The sequence below is a fragment of the Phaseolus vulgaris genome, chromosome 2 (genome assembly GCF_051622355.1).
Source record: "Phaseolus vulgaris cultivar YP4 chromosome 2, ASM5162235v1, whole genome shotgun sequence".
In the NCBI taxonomy this organism is placed as follows: Eukaryota; Viridiplantae; Streptophyta; class Magnoliopsida; order Fabales; family Fabaceae; genus Phaseolus; species Phaseolus vulgaris.
This window is the reverse complement of record NC_143499.1, coordinates 12,887,344-12,902,914: the sequence shown is the minus strand read 5'-3', so window position 1 is coordinate 12,902,914 and position 15,571 is coordinate 12,887,344. Positions and strand designations below refer to the sequence as shown.

Below are 15,571 nucleotides of genomic sequence, written 5' to 3'. Positions count from 1 at the left end.
TTTCTCCCTCCCTCCGACGAGGTCGTTGCTTCTTTCTCCCTTTTGTTCGAAAGTCTTTCGCTTTCGCTTCCGCACCCGCACTCAAACGTTAAATCCTTACACTCTTACAAAATTGTCACATCACTCGCATCATAATTACAAAAAACCTCACTGCCACATTCTTACCCAATGTCACGTCTGCGTTAGTGGACAGAGGGTGTTAACTAAACAATAACTTTATGTCTAATTAACACCATGTAGATAAAAGTAAGTACATTAAATGTTTGAAAAAAAAATCAAAGTCTAGAGTGAAAATAAATCATCAAATTCTTTTATTAATGTTTAGTTTATTACAATGTATGATGTATAAAGTCATTGATGAGCAGAAAATGAAAGTATGAAGCTGAATAATTAATTTTTGTTTCATTCGTCGAATCCAACCTTGGAAATGAAAGCAATGGTTTATGAGTTGAGCGCAGTCACGATCTAGCCATAGATGCAAAAAGATTAGCCTTTTCATAACAAATCCACTAAGATACGGAAAATCCAGTAATGTAGAGATCATCTTTGGCTTCCACTGTCTCACTATGTTTGCCAGACTTGCATTACATATCTTCCATTACCCACTTCCACCATATATTCTCTTCATCATCACTTTCTTCAACTCTTTGATTTGATTTTGGTGCTAACATCGTATTGTTATAGATTCATTGCCCAATAGCTAACTATACTCTATTTAAACATCAAAACTTGTACAAAACCATTATTTTGTTACATGCATCATTTTACAAATCTTTTGCTTTTTTTTAATCAGCAACAGCAAAAACAACAGTAAAAAGACATGAGAAAAACAATGAAACCAAGTATGCCACGTTCCAAAAAAGCACACTCTGATAATACTTCCCATCTCTTCCATAACAGATGCAGAAAATATACTATTCACCTTAAGAAACTAGATTGCAGAGTTCCAGCTATTGGACACAATTGTAAAATATAGCAGCAATACACAATTCTGATATTTGAGTTGACGGCAATTCTAGCTAGCAGCACTCTATTTTTACAAATCTTTTGTAATGAAGACTAATAACTAATGTATTTTCATGCATCTTTTCAGCATCACATAATACTATTAATTCCTCAAAAATGGGTATCTGCTTTCAACTTAAAAGAGATGATACTAACAGAAACGTGCATCAAGTCACGGAAGAATATTAGTTTATAAACAAGTAAATTTTTTTAGTTTGCGTCTCGAATATGTAATTGTATTAAATATATTCAGAAGGCAGATTGTAATATATACAGTGGACGATATGTTCTTGAGGAAATCAACACATGATGATAGTTACAAACTCACAAAAATTACATAAAGGTGATTAATATCCACATACCTTAGGCTATTTGTGATGGAAAAAACACACGCGGAAACAACACACAATCACGAATCAACTGTAAAAAATAAACAACATAAAATTTAACATGGTTCGGTCGTCAATCTACAACCTAAGTCCACAAACAACTAATTAGGTTTTTATTCTGTTTGTTACAATTTTATTACAAGTACAAAGATTTCTTAAATAGAGATTATAGAGATAACACAATAATTAAACTCACTTAATAAAACATGGTGTCTAGTCAGCCCAATCCAATTGATCTGGCTTTAAACTCAACAATTTGATCGCATTAGACTTTAACCAGTAGCTATATATATATATATGAAAGGTAGGGGACAAGTGTAGCTTAGTTATATATAAACTAAAGAAAAAAAAGTGTTGTGAGTTGAAATTGAAATTGATATATGAAATAACCTAGTGACCTTGTTGGTTGTAGCCGCTACTGTAAGATACTGATAACACTCAAGATTCGTATAGACTGAATAAGGAAAATGCAGGATTTAGTCAATTCAAAAGTTCATTTGACTTGATTGGTGCTGAATTCAAAATGATCCTGTTCTCTAGAATCCCAATATTGTTTCAAAAATTTAGAGCTCATTTCATAAACAAACTTCTATATTTAATTTCCTCTGGCATGGAATAAGTTATAATTAAAATTAATTTGTACATTCATTTTATAGGTCAAACCTTAAAATATTGTACTTTATTTCAACTTATAAGTAAATTTTATAAAGGTTATGTAAATGAGTCACAAAGGAAATTGTGTTTCCAAATATGACTATTTTTTTTAATGAAGAATTCATGTTTTATATCATTAGTTAAATCAATTTTTGTTTGAATTAAAGTAGAACTAGTAGGTATTTTTTTTAATTAGAGTTAAGTCATGTTTGTAAGCGTAATTTTGATTTTTTTTTTCTATGATAATTTTTTAATTTAGATTGAAAGACGTGAAATCACACTCTATGTTGTGAGTAAGACATGAGTATCTTAAAGAAATACTTAAATTGGTAAAAGAAAGTGAATGATATGCACACATGTATTAAGTCTAAAAGTACAATTTAGAAAATTGTGAGTGTGGTGTTCAAAAGCTAGTAAATCTCCACATGAACAATCGACTATACAATCAATTAAATTATAGGTGATGTGATTTTCCTGAGTTTCAGGCTTTTAACATTCTTGTTCTCAGGATTAATAAAGTTTATGAACTTTTAGTTTCATGGTCTACATTTATATATAAACTCTGACTCTAATATCTATGACAACAATCAAAAGGATTAATTACTACTTCCATTTATAATTAAATAGATTAACCATTTTAAAATAACAATGTCTACCTATATAAAAAATAAGTTCAATTACAAATTTAGTTACACTAAAATTGCATTTACAAGACTTCACCTTAATTATAAATTTATTTCTAAGCACAACTGTTACGTTAATTAAAAAAAAGTAAATTAACTAACACAACTTCTACATCAAAATAAAAATAAAAAAGCAAATTCATGTTTGAAAACATAGGACTAGTTATTTTGGAAAATTATGTTTCCACACACATCTTACCTATTTACATATTTTTTTAAAAGCTACTCATATCAATAATTTAATACCTTGTCCACTCTTTATCTGTTATACAAAATCTTGTTTGACGTTTTTTTATCAGCAAATAATAAATGAATTAAAGGAGACATTTCAGGAGTGTCTCAACCCTTATACAAGTAGTAATAAAATCTATCACCTAGCTTTCAATCCAAAACCATTACATACCACCAGAATTAACATATTAAAACCAGCAACAACTCTGCATCTACTACTGTGCCATAATCCTTACACAAAATAACAGAACAAACCCAAATGTTGTCCCTAAAAAAACTCCATGACACCCATACCTATGCTGCCCGGTTAACAATCAAGATAGGGTAACACAATATTGAAACTATTGTGCCACATTGCATAAGTATGCAGAATCCCTTTTCAAAATTGTGCAACAAACCAACTTTGCTCGTGGGTGATATTAAGGCATAATTGCCAACAACAATTTGTTCTACATATATACCTTCGCATAAAGTTCACTTACCACATACCTACTAGCCTTCATAGAAGTTGCATGATAACAACACTGATCTTGCAACATGTGGACATTCTTCCTTCCTCCAGAACATCCTCATCCTTCCACATAGAAGCCTAAAGGATGTTTATTCTTTCTGACTTCTCACCTACGAGTCATGCAATCTATTACTCCCTGCCTTCTGCCTTCCTCCGCCTAACCTCTTTCACTTTAGGCTCCACTGTGTCGAATAATGCATAGCAAATTCAGAATGCTTTTCTGTGCCTTGCATTCTGAAGCTCTGGTCTTCCTTCCTTTTTGACAAAGATCATTTCCTTTGTAGACAAATTTTTTATCCTTGCATCTACTTATTTTTATTGCTTCTTCCATCTTGCTTCTCGAGCCCATCCTTCCAATCCTTCACAACCTGCACATATGAAATAACATTTCCTAGCCTTTAACTAAGACAATGACATTTTGCTATGACTAGAAAACACAGCAAAGCATATAAGATAAATCGTCTAAAGAACAAACCATAGACCCTGCAAAATGTTCCTTCACTCCCTCTTTATTGCATATTGTTGCATCAACACTAAAATGGTAGATCTTCAATTTGGCTTCTCAAATGCAAGTCTGACATCCAACAATCTCTCCCTCTTTTCCATACAAGCCTAGTCGTCCACCTGCTTAGTCAAACCCTCATCACCTTTATGCTGTAATGAACCATCTGCATTACTCATGAACTGATATTCCTTGTTTGGTATGTATTTCCAACACATTTCCTTTAGTGGTCAACTTAGAGACTCAATTAAGAAATATTGAGATTTGAGAGAGCCGGGTCTTATCTTTTGCTTAATTGGGTAGAATACTCTCAAAAATTTATTAAAATGATTATAATATGTATTTAAAATGGTGTCCTATGCATAGTCTGAAAACATCTCGAAGATGTAAGGGAGATGTCACTTAAACATGAAATTTGTAGAGAATTTGTATGGAATATCGGACTAATATGAGAATTAATTGTGATATCCATGTTAATCTATGTTCACCATGATGACTCAACACATATCTATAAATAGGTTGACCAATGCCAAGATAATGTATGCATTTAATATTATTTATTATTCTTAATCAACAAATATCGAACTTGAGTGTCGAATAATCTTTTGCAAGTATCCTCCCTCTCTTGATTGAGGACCCAACGCCAAGAACTGTTAGGAGTCAACACTAAGAAGTCCGAAAAGTACATGCAACGACAAAGAAATAACCTTCTCAACCCATACAAGAACAATTGATGTTCATTGTGGGATCAAAAAGGACTTGGGATGATTTATTATAACTACAAGAAACATGACAAACAATCAAAGGACAACCGATTTAAGAGTAGCTTAAACTAACCAAATGGCCCTTCTCCTGGCTGTCGAGAGATGACCGAGATCAAGCAGAAAAATGCGGAGAAAATTTGCATCCTCAAATAAAAGATTGAAGAAATGAGGGGAAAGCTATCAAACAAAGTTCTTGCACCTCAGAGCCTTGAATATGAACAGGGTTCCCCGCCAAGAATGTACCACCACTAGTCTACCCATGAATAATGACCCCAACTACTAGGGGCTGAAATCCATAAGATCGATAGCTTTTGAACACCTTGGCACACACATCTAGAACATTGGGAAGGACCTACCGACACCCTTTTGTCGATGAAATTATGGAAGTCAACTATTACCCTCAAGCTGGAAAGGTTTGAACGTAGACCGATATAATGGGACAATCAACCTAAATGAACATGTTGATATCTACACCACCTGAGTTTGTATACCATGGACGACGTCGTTATGTGTTGATTTTTCTCTACCTCCTTTTGAAAGGAGGAGCTTTCACCTGGTTCACCCGACTTCCTCCCCACTTAATTTCTTGTTTCATTTGGTCATATTGAGTTTTCATAGAAATTTTTTTATCTTCAATTAATTGACGTTGAGATTGCAATGCACTTTGAAGTTGAATATTAGCCTCTTCTTGCTTTGGAATTATGCTAGTCAAATTTTGCACTTCTAACTTTAAATCCTTGACTTTGAACAAATTGTCTCTCTACATTTCTTTTTTCCATTGATACACTTCCTATACCTTGTGAGTGATTTGGTTTTGTTCCTAGTACATATACAAAATGTTTAACCAATGGCACAAGTGTTTTTGAAATTTTTTTCTCCATACACTTCACCCATATTTTTCAAATTTTCCTACACAATGTTAACACAACATAATTAACATTGGCAACTAGCATTGCATTAAATCATTACTCTACTATAGAAATAAGTTTTAAATTCTTGATCATTACATTCAAACTTCTGGCTAGATGGCATCACTAGAAACAAAATTTGAAGATGATCTAACCCATTTGTGCTATAATTCTAGTTCGCAACAATTAAGTTTCATACTAAGTAACATACTAATTCAAGTATGCAACAATTAAGTTACATATTTCAACTTACAATTTATATCCACAATTCAAATATCTATACTAAAATTGTAAAACTTAACAAGAAAAAATATAATTTTTAAATCTATTAAAATAAAAGTGAAAGTACTTTTTTTACTTACCATAATTTCTTCTCTATTAGGAATACACCAAGTGTCATCAGATCTTATACATGTAGCCTTACATACTTCCATTGCATTCGGTCATTCCTCACTTTTTAATTCTTCTTTCTATTGAAAACAAAGAAATAAGGTAATATAATGATACATTAAATTAAAGAACAAAAACAAACTTGTATATGTGAAACATAAATAAATTATATAAAACCTATATAAAATTTGCACAAATTTGTATATATGAAACATAAAAGTAACATTACCATTTCAAATGTCTCTTAGACAATAGATTTTGTGTCAATAACTTATTTAATTCCTTGTTTACTTTAATTAGCTTTATTTTTCAAGCTCCTTTCCTATAAAAGTAGAAATAATTAAATATTATAATACATAAAAAATATAGTTCAAATTTAAGATATAGATATACTAATAAAGTAACCTTACTATAAATTTCAAATCATTGAATTTTTATGTATTAATCAGTTTCAATCTTCGTGTAGTACATCATGTGGCCTACCTTTGTTTTGGATGTATGTTTGATGTAAATGGTGATGTTTATTTCTATATTGCTTTTGCAACTGTTTCATTTCATGTTCTTTATCCTCTTCCATCAAACATAATGCATCCTAAAGCCGTTAAGTTAAAAAATAGTACCAAATAATCAAAATAGATTAAATATATAAATAAAAATTAATTGAGTACACTTACATGAATAGAGTACTACTAACCTTCATATGTTTTCACATTAGAGTTAAATCATATTCAGATATCTCCTTCCAAGTTTTAACTTGTAAATGAGCCTTTTGACATATACATACAGTTGTTTCAGCCTTGAAATATTTTGCATATTTTCCACAAAGCTTAAAATAAGGAGGGGGAAATTGGATGTTAAAAGTATTTCCCATTACCATTAACTTTTCTCTTTTCTTTGGGAATTTTGCATTAATCGTATGCCCATGTCGCTTCTTAACATGTTGACCTTAGTTAAATTAGGGAAATAAATCAATACCAATTTCAATAATTATTTATTCAATCTAAACAAACATGTTATACAAATACTTGTACTTGCTCAACATTAACCAACTTAGAGGCATTGATCCTTTTAGAATTTAATTTTAATGGTCTTGTTATCTACAAAATACAAAAGTAAATAATCACAAAAGTTTAAGAATGAGTTACACCATCAAATTAAATTAGATACATGTTACTTGTGTAATTAAACTAAACACAAACATTTATACATTTTAAGAATCTCATTACATACCCTTTTTATTGTATTTTTCATCTTCACTTGAATATTGAAACTCTTATAACTCTTTGGGTCTATACTTTTCATCATGCTCTTCATCTCTTTCTTTTCTCTTATTGTTCTTGGTATTTTGAGTTGGGACTTTCAAAGAATAAGCTATATCCCAAAGCCTCTAGTTTTGCTTTGTTTTCTGCAATTCTTTGTAACCTTTGTTTTTCATATTTAGACATGTCTCTCGTGAACAAAAAAGTTAGGATGCTTTCTCACTTGAAGAGGGATCTATGTTGAAATGAATTTTAGCTTATATTTGGCCAAGTCAAACTTTTTCATGCCAAATAATAAATTAAGCTAAAATAAATTAGCCAACTTGAGTCACTGAAAATCAATAGGTGAGATTTTTTGATGAAAGTTAGTCCATCCCATCAAATTCCTAAATCAGATCTTTTAGACAAGAAGCACCAAATCTTGGAGATTTTATTAGCCTTTTTTCTTGGCTATCTTGAGAACATGTTCACATGACACTTAAGTTAGAAACTTTTTTCTTCTCTAACTTTTTTTACTGAAAGCAACCACTTCATAGATACATTATACAAGTAATCAATTTATATATGAAAAAAGACAAGAAAACAATTATTTTTATGAACTAATGTACCCCTGAGCCAAAATTATAAGAATAATCCCTCAAAATATTGAAATAATATTTAATTTAAGGAGCTAGCCTCTCTCAACAAATATTATTCCATACTCACAAACTTGAGGATCTAATTCTTAACCACATGGTAAGTAATATTATCATTACAATAATGTTCCTAGTGAGTAGAAAATTGAGGTAGTAAAAGGAAAATTTTTAACTTCATAATATGTAAGATAAAATCCTTCAGATAAAACAAATAAATAATAGAAAATATGATTAGAAATATAGATTTGTTACCTATTTCCTAAATAGTGAACTTCAATCTTTTACTACCAACTGTAAAAAAAATTATCTTGAAATTCACACCTTAAATTATTCAAGAACCAACAATTAGTATGTACAATGTGATCAAAGTCAAATGCCTCGAGAGTATAATAAACCGTAATCAATCTAATGTGAGAGACACATAAAAGACCATGAACAAATAATGATGTGAGTTGATTTTAGATGGTTCCATTTTAGAGGTGACACTTTACTTATGATTGAGATTTTTAGCAATTATATGGTGAGAACCCAAAGAAGATCCCCACTGGACACGAACTTAACCAAGTGTGAATGTTCACTTCTAGAGGGCAAAGAAAAAATTCAAGTATATGGTGATTGATGATGAAGGATGGAAATTAAATGAACAAGGAAGGAAACATAAAAGCATGACAGAAACCAAATTGAAAATGGAGGAAAATAAGAACATAAAATCACAAAGATAAATGGAGTAATGGAAAAATGGAAGAAGAGATGAAGGAAGGAAAAGCTTATGGTGATAGAAGAGAGTTGGACACATCACTTGGAGTGTGGTTTCCTCCAAGATAATTGTAGAGGATCGCCACTTGAGAGCTCTCCAATCACTCAAGATGAGACCTAATGCTAAGAGGACACAAGCCTCACAAACACCTCACACAATTTATGAAAAGTAACTTTTCCATTCAAATTCAACATGTCCAAATACAAGGAGTAAGACACCCTATTTATAGGAGATGTTGCCTTGGAAAACAAGAAGCAAGGATAGAATGGGAAAAGCTAATGAAAAGGTGCGGCCCTAGCATTGACCAAGTCAAAACCGCAGCATAAACCTAAACTTCTAGAAGATAGGTCAAAAATCCTAAACCTAGATGCATTGTCATGAAAAAGTGGACTTGAAACAAGCCCATTTCGCTATGAGCACTCCTATTTATGTTAAAGGCACATATTCTATCCTATCTTGCTATTTGGGCCCCTAAACAGAGCCCAATTTATTTACAACGTGTTTTATTCTTAAGAAGACCAGCAAGAAGAACATTAGATGCTCTGGTCTTTGTCCATTTCTCCTTCTGGTGAGGTCTTCACTTTTATTTGCATCCTTGGTCATCTCCTTATTGGCTTGGTTTGTATCAAATAAGGTCTAATATATCATCTTTATCCCTATATTCTCTTTTGTCTTCTATTATGTGGCACGCTTCCTCCTTTTTCTACCCATACTACTCTACCAAGCACCACTTTTGATTTAACCCTTTAGTATGTGTGTCCTACTCATTTTTTTTTTACAGTAGCTACATTTTAAAATTAATATAGCTTAAACAAGTTGCAGCATCACCCACAATATATCCACATTGATCACTAAACTTAAATAGAACAGACTTCTAGGTAACAATGGTAGTGAGGATTAAGAAAACATTAATAGTAAGAATTAAGAAAATTAAAATCGAAGATGATAATGTGAATCAGAAACTTATAGAAAAGTGATTTTTGATTGGTAGAACATGACACATTCTTTTGACAATCCACATGGCATAATTGATGGAAAAAGAATTGAAGTAGATAGAGAAAGATCAATAAAAGGTCCATAACATAATTTGTTCTCAAATAATGCAAAAAGGATTACAACAAAGCCAATCCTTAATGGAAAAACACCGCGGTATTTTACGAACATTAATTCCAATATAAAAAAAATAATTAGAAACAAAACATGTACAAAAATAAATAAAAAAAATAGAAAAAAAATAGTAATTGAAAGTTCAAATTGAAACTAAAAAACAGGAAATAGAAAATTTTTACTTCATTTGAAACCATAAACCCCACAATGCTACTGGTTAAACAAATCAAAGGAAGTCCACAGTTAAACCCTAAATAGATTTAAATCCCAAATTTCATAATAAAAATCCTAACCTATGAGAAAATTAAAAGAAAGAAGATGGCTTACACCTTGTTCACACCTTGTTCACATATTTTGATACGTGAGGAGGAAGAAGACCTTCAGAGTGAATCTGTTATGGTTCATAAGCAACTACAACCTTAGAACATCCCAAAAAGTGAAAACTACCACATTTTTAAGAACTCCAAATAAATGCGTGTAAAAAATATTTTATATTAAAAAATTAATTACTATAATAATATAAAATTATATTTATTAATTTAATTTAATAAATAAAATTTAATGTATCATTATATTTTATTATTTAACAATAATAAATATATAATTTTATGTAACGAAAAGAGATAAATATATAATTTTATAGATATAATTTGATATATAATTCAAATGGTAATGTTATTGAGTGTTTTGTTTACGTTTATACTTTTCTTATAGTTACGCAAATACGGTTTGATACTCAGTTGTAGTTTAACATTTTATATAATTTAATTTGATATATAATTTATTTAACGATTTATGTTGTTCTATGCTAATAAATTATATTTATATTTTTTAATAAAATAATATTTTTTTATTTTCTTTTATTTAGAAGTAGTTGTTGATTATATATTAAATTAAATATGATTATATTTTTATTTTATTGTTTATTATTTTAATATATTATGGTGTACAAAATAAATATAAAAATTATAATTATATAATTGTATATTACAATGTTAATACCAAGCTTTATTCTATATTTTTTAAAACAAAATTGATAAATTACACATTTATATTATTGTCATTATATATAATTTATTATAATTGTGTATTTTGTCATCATGTTGCCCAAACAAGAATTGGAAAAGGCAAATTCACAAAATATGAAACAAAGACATTAAAATGAAAATTTTCAATGGTAAAAAAAAAAATTGTAAGAATTAACTAAATTTGTTTGATTATTATTATATAGATTAAACATATTTATCTTATTATTTTTTCAATATATTTCACTTTTGAAAAAGAGGAGACAACATAAGAATAAATGAGTTATTATTCCACTTGGCATGTGGTCTAGATTCACGTGTTTTTCAATGTACAAGTTATTTGATAAATGGTTGGAGGTTTAATGTAAAGGATTGAGATATGTACTTGAAATTATTACAGTAAATGAAGATGAATATTCCTTGTCTGATGTGATGCTTTAATGTAGCGCATGTAATCGCACGTAATCGTAATGAAGAAAGAGAGGTTTTGATGAACCCTAATTGTAGAGAAAAATAAATATAAAAGAAACTTTTATTCACTTGTATATTAGAGAGTAAAATACATGGTGTATATATAAGAAAAAGATTAAGACCTAGCTGAAACAGAAAATGAAAGTTGGGTCAAACAAACAAAGCCCAATAATTTAAAATAGAAAATTAAATATATTAACACCCCCTCAAGCTGGGGAGTAGATATTTGCCAGGCCCAGCTTGGATTTGAGAGTAGAGAATTGTGCGGAAGCAAGGGGCTTGGTGAATATGTCAGCAACTTGCATTGCAGAAGTAATGGGTAGTAGTTTGAGGAGACTAGAGTTAAGTTTTTCACGAACTAGGTGGCAATCAATTTCGATATGCTTGGTTCGTTCATGAAAAACTTGATTGGAAGCTATTTGAAGGGCAGATTTGTTGTCACAGTACAGGGTTGCAGGCTGGGAGAGAGGAAGATGTAAATCCTGAAGGAGGTAAGACAACCATTGTAACTCACATGTGGTGGTGGCAAGGGCTCTATACTCGGCTTCAGAGGAGCTGCGGGAGATAGTTGACTGCTTCTTTGATTTCCATGATATTAGGGAGTTTCCTAAGTAGATGGAATATCCAGTGACAGATTTGCGTGTGGTAGGACATGTTGCCCAGTCAGAGTCACTAAAACCACAAAGGTGAAGTGAACTAGTGTGAGAAAAATATAGTCCTTCAACAGGGGTGCCCTTGAGGTAACGCAAAAGACGCGAGACAGCTTGCTGATGATGAGTTGTGGGTGCAGATATGAATTGGCTTAAATTGTGGACAGCGAAGGCGATGTCTGGTCGCGTGTTGGTTAAGTAAATTAGACGTCCAAGGAGTCTTCTGTATTGAGAAGTGGCATCAGCATCGAGAGGTGAGCCTTGGTCGAGAGAGAGACGGGAGGTGTGAGTCATAGGAGTGGCCACAGGTGCAGAATCAAGCATGCCAGTTTCTTGAAGGAGATCAAGAGTATACTTGCGTTGACTTCAATGAAGACCAGTACTGTTGCGAGCAATTTCCAGTCCCAAAAAGTAAGTGAGATTACCTAAATTTTTTATCTTGAAGTGATGGTGAAGGGATGCAGTAATTGTATTGATTTCCTCCGTGTCATCACCAGTTAAGAGCAAGTCATCAACATAAACAAGAATAACAATGATTTTATCATTATTATATTTAAGAAAAAGAGAGTGATCAGCAACAGAAATAGAGTAATTATTTGATAAAAGAAAAGTAGAAAGTTTGGCGTACCATTGGCGACTAGCTTGACGAAGGCCATACAAAGACCATTGAAGCTTGCAAACATGCTGGGGAGAAGGAAGAGAGAGGCCAGGTGGGGGGGTCATGTATATCTCTTCATGGAGATCACCATGAAGAAATGCATTATTGACATCAAGTTGCTTTAAAATCCAATTTTTGGTAGTGGCAATAACAAGCAGAAGGCGGAGGGTAGTGAGTTTAGCAACAGGTGCAAAAGTGTCTAAGAAATCAAGTCCTTCAAGTTGGGTAAACCCTTTGGCAACAACTCTAACTTTGTGGCGTTCAACAGTGCCATCAGAATGGTATTTGATTGTATATACCCATTTACAACCAATAGTTTTCTTTCCTGGAGGGAGAGGGGTAAGTTGCCAAGTATTGTTAGCAGCAAGAGCTTGAAGCTCATCTTGCATGGCAGATTGCCAAGAAGCATGTTTGGAGGCTTCGTTATATGTCCGAGGTTCAGGATGAGAATTGATAGAGGAAATAACATTTCTAAAATTGGAAGATAAGGAATTGTAAGACAAGTAATTATGAATAGGATATCTACTACTTACAGTGTTGGTTGCAGTGTGGAAAAATCTGCAAGATAGGTAGGTTGTCGATGAGGACGAGTTGATCTTCTTGGAAATTGGGGTGAGATGCTTCCTGGAGATGCAGGCGGTGATAATTCTGATGGAGGTGCAATGTTGGATGCAGGAGCAGAGGCACTATTTGTTGGAAGATCATAGGATAATGAGGCTGGTGGAGGAACAGTATTGGGTGCAGGAGTAGAGGCACATGGCTCGACAGGAGGTGCAGTATCAGAAAAAAAAATCAAAAGCAGAATTATATGCATTAGAAATAGGGAGAGATAAAGTGTTAGGGTCCTTAGGCAAGCCACTGTCCAATTTATATGGAAAGTGGTTTTCATGAAAGATTACATGTCTTGATATCTCTATGCTATGAAACTTTAAATTTAAGATAATATAACCTTTTGTATTTTGCGGGAAGCCAAGAAAAATACCTTTGATAGATCTATCATCTAATTTTTTCCTATGTGCAGTAATGGTACTAGCATAACAGAGACAACCAAACACTTTTAGAAAGGAAATGTCATATGGTTTTCCAAACAACTTTTCATGAGGAGTGATGTTATCAAGTAATGGAGTAGGAATAGCATTTATTAAGAAAACAGCATGATTTACAGTAAATTCCCAAAAAATAGGAGGAAGATTTGCTTGAAAAAGTAAAGCCCGGGTTACATTTAGTATGTGTTGATGTTTACGTTCTACAATGCCATTTTGTTGTGGTGTTTCAACACAAGATTTTTTATGTATAATTCCCTTTGAAGCATAAAAATTTGACATAGAAAACTCAACACCATTGTCAGTACGAATCGTTTTGATATTAGTTTTGAAATGATTTTGAACGAAAACAGTGAAGTTAATGATGTGTTGACGCACTTCAGATTTGTTATGCAATAGAATAACCCAAGTATAACGCGAGTAATCATCAACAATAGTCAAGAAATAACGAAAACCTTGCATAGAAATTATGGAACATGGTCCCCAAATATCAAAGTTTACAAGATCAAAAATAGCAGATGTAACAGTATTACTTAAAGTGAAAGGAAGTTTTCTCTGTTTTGCACGACTACAAGTGTCACATACATGATGAGTATCAACAGTAATAAAAGAGTATTGTTTGCTTAAGACATGTAATCTTTCATGTGAAGGGAGTCCTAGTCTATAATGCCATAGTGTTTTGTCTTTGATATTACAATTAATAAAAGGAGCAAAACAATGCGGTTTAGAATGATTAGAAGCAGGCAAGGTAGTGACAAGGTACAAGCCAGTGGTGGCTTTAACTGTACCAATCCTCTCTTGAGTGAGATTGTCTTGTATAATGCAGTGGGTTGAAGTGAAAGTTAAAGTGCATTTAAGTTGGTGTGTGAGTTTAGAAACAGATATTAAGTTTAATTGAAAATGAGGCACGTATAACACATCAGACAAATAAAACTAATCAGAAAAACGTACTAAACCAGAATATGTGGCATAAACAGTTTAGCCATTTGGAAGAATAATTAAGACAGGTTTAATTTTAGTATAAGTAGTAAAAACGTTCAAATTGTGACAAACATGATCAGTGGCACCAGAATCAATAATCCAAGATTCTTTTATAGAAGATAGTGAAGAGAGAAACTTACCTGTTGAAGAATCCTCAGTATTGGGGATTTCATCCGTAGAGATGGTGCCGACTTGATTAATTTGAGTGCGAAGGGCAGGATCCTCAAGGTTTTGCTGACGCAAAATGTTGGTAAGGAATTGACACTGTTGTGATGTAAGTTGAATCCCCTTTACATCCTGTTCTTTAGGAAAAAGCTCAGATAAAGTGTCAGTAGTAGTCATATTATTGGCTTGGGATGTCCAATTGGTGAATTTGTAGCCAGGAGGGAACCCATGCTTTTTATAACAGGTGTCAACAGTGTGGCCAAGACGATTACAAAAAGTGCAGACTTTTCTAGTAAAATAAAACTTTGAGGTTTTAACATTACTAGAAGGAAAACCCATTTTGCAAAAACAAACAGCCTCAGTATGACCATATTTACCACAAAAATTGCATGTAATAGTGTGACTACTATTAAGACTATGAAGACTAGGGTTTTCATTAAACATTGCCTAAAAGATTTTTAAAACCAATCAAGATTTTGAAAGAGAACAGAAAAAAAAACCAAGAACAGCAAAGAGGGAAATAAAAATCAGAGAGAAGCGCAGCAGAACTCTTCATTCGAAGAGCTCTGATACCATATTACAGTAAATGAAGATGAATATTCCTTGTCTGATGTGATGCTTTAATGTAGCGCACGTAATCTCACGTAATCGTAATGAAGAAAGAGAGGTTTTGATGAACCCTAATTGTAGAGAAAAATAAATATAAAAGAAACTTTTATTCACTTGTATATTAGAAAGTAAAATACATGGTGTATATATAAGAAAAATATTAAGACCTAACTG

General features: G+C 32.1%; 1 pseudogene; it reads right to left on the bottom strand.

Annotated features, from left to right (window-relative positions):
• Positions 1-5,262: 5,262 nt before the first annotated feature.
• LOC150029003 (uncharacterized) lies at positions 5,263-7,351 on the bottom strand (annotated as a pseudogene).
• Between the last annotated feature and the right edge of the window lie 8,220 nt (positions 7,352-15,571).